This window comes from Triticum dicoccoides, chromosome 6B (genome assembly GCF_002162155.2).
Source record: "Triticum dicoccoides isolate Atlit2015 ecotype Zavitan chromosome 6B, WEW_v2.0, whole genome shotgun sequence".
NCBI classification, from domain to species: Eukaryota; Viridiplantae; Streptophyta; class Magnoliopsida; order Poales; family Poaceae; genus Triticum; species Triticum dicoccoides.
In genome coordinates this window covers 486,021,069-486,023,599 of record NC_041391.1, presented here as the reverse complement: position 1 = coordinate 486,023,599, position 2,531 = coordinate 486,021,069, and positions in this window count along the sequence as shown.

Sequence of the window (2,531 nt, the reverse complement as noted above, 5' to 3'; positions counted from 1 at the left end):
TGGATACCGTGGCAAGTGGGCGAGGATCGAGTCGTCACATCCTTAGTGGCGTGTTACATCGGCGCCCGAGTGTAGTGGAAAATGAGCAAGGGTCTTCGCATTCGACTCAACGAGTGCGAAGGGTAAGGAAGCTAGCCGAGCCTAGGACGATCCGCTTAGGCAGCTGGAACGTAGGGTCTTTGTCGGATTTCGGGTTCCGGCAGACCCTCAAGGTTCGAACTCTGGGGTGCACGCGAAGATCACGCTCCCTGCCTACCCATGTCTCGTCGCCTCGCAAGATCTAAACTACCCAAAGAACAACACAAGGGACACGAGATTTATACTGGTTCAGGCCACCATTGTGGTGTAATACCTTACTCCAGTGTGTGGTGTGGTGGATTGCCTCTGGGGCCGATGATGAACAATACAAGGAAGAACTGCCTCGCGAGGGGAGGAGCTCTTATAGTGGTGTTGGCTAAGGTTCTACTCTCTGGTCGATCTCCTGATCAGTTAGCCTCTCTCCTACCCTGGGGGTGGCTAGTCAGATTTATAGGCGGAGGCCCTGGGCCTCTTTCCAAATATTGAGCGAGAAGGGCACCAAAAATTGGCCATTTTGAAGGGGAACATCTAGTACACTTATCCTGACTAAAATCGGTCCTCGCTTGCCAAAGGCTCTGGTGGTGACGCCGGCTTGGGCTCCACAATGATCTCCATCCTGCCGTTCTGCTGGTCTCGGTCTTGTTGCACCGAAATGGTTACCTTTGCTTGATACTCTCGCCTGCGCTTGCCCCCTTTGCACCAAAGAGAAAACAAGGACTCTGTGCAGGCCGGCGCCTGCTTGGCACCCGCCCGACCTTGGTCGTCATGGCTTGCGTCATGAGCACCTCGCGAGGTACCCCCGCCTTGATCTCTCCGCCTCCTCATGAGCCAGCCTGACGAGGCCGTGCTCGAGGAAGCCTCCTATCGTCTGCCCCGCGAGGCTTGGCCCCTCGCGAGGGTCTTGAGCATGTGTTGATGAAGATGGGCCGTACTGGGCCACTCCTGGAGCCACGCCGCAGGCCGCAGGCAGGCAAGTCTGGGTACCCCCGTTCCCAGAACGCCGACAGTAGCCCCTGGGCCCAAGGCGCACACGGACTTGGCTTAGCAGAGAAGCGAAGGGGCAAGTGAGAAGCGCCGCGGGCCCCAATAGACTGCGGCCTTGGGCGCCGCGTGGCGGTTGATTGGACGTGGGCGCCCCGGCTCCCCCACGACGCCTCGGCAACTGCATGAATTGACAGGTCCCCGCATGCAAAACGGGTCATGATTACCTGCGGTCGTGGAGGCCGACAGTTGGCCTCCCTCGGCTATATGTACGGAAAGGTGCGAGCCCTTCCAGTTCACCCCTTCTTGCTGCTCCCTTCTTCCTCTCTGTCCGCTAGTCATCTTCATGGCCCCGCCGAAGAGGTTCTCGGCCGCGGAGAAAGGAAAGGCCCGCCAGGAAGGGCCTGACCCTTCTCCGGCCAAGCATGGTCGAGGCCGTCCCCGCAAGCACCCCGGGGCCCCCGTCGCGGCCTCCGGTTGCCGCGGGAACAGCCCTCTGCGCGGCGGTGGGCATTCGGCCACTAGCGAGAGGTACGCCGAGGCTGTGCGACTCCCAAGGCCGCGCTTTTGCTCGACGGAGGTGCTGCCGGAGTTCGTCGTGTGGTCAGCGGACCCGACTGGCACCTGGCTCCAGCTACCCCGCTTCTTCATCGGTGAACTTCCGGCTGGTGCCCCGGGCGGCCTTTGGCTTCAGACTGATGGTTGCTGCAGCAGTTGGGCCACCCTGGAGGTCTCCACCGCTGGGGAGGCAGCCTTGACCCGCGGCTGGCAGACATTTGCCCGCGCGCGCGGCCTGAGCCGTCGATGCACTCTACACTTCAAGTTCGACGGCGACGCCACCCTCCACGTGAGGGTGTTCGGAGAAGACGGCCGCCGTGCCGGATGCTGCCCTGAAGATGATGATCGCGGGCGCGCGCCCAGCCCTGGCATTGGTCGGGGTGAAGGAGGCGGAGGGCGTGCGGGCAGCGGTGCCCGAGGCCCGCCGAGCTCTGGTGACTCCCCCTCGGACGGTAGCTCCTCCAGTGGCGGCCGCGACCAGCCCCCTCGCTGTTGCGCTCGCCTGGGAGAGGGCAGCGGGCCGGCCCGACACTGTGCTCCGGTGAAGCGGGAGGCGGAATCCAGCTGAGCTCCGGAGGCAGTACAAGCTTTCGCTGAGAGTTGGCGCTGGGCAAGTCGTGCCCCCTTTTGCTTTCCTTCCCTTCCTGCACGAAAAGAATGTAATCCGGTGCCCCGCGGGGCGTGCTGAACTATTGTTGTTTTAATCGGTGCGTTGTTTCTATTGTTTATGTGCTATGTTTTTGTTCTGTGTGTCTATGTGTGAAAATCACTTATCTTGGGGGGAGCTCGTTGCGGTCCTCGCCTCCGAGGTTAGGGCTTCGTCCTGCGCCTTGCGTTTTGTAGAGTTTAGTCAGTTGTGGTAGCCCCCAGCCTTGGCGGCAAGGGCAACATACTCAGGCCCCATAACCGTGTTG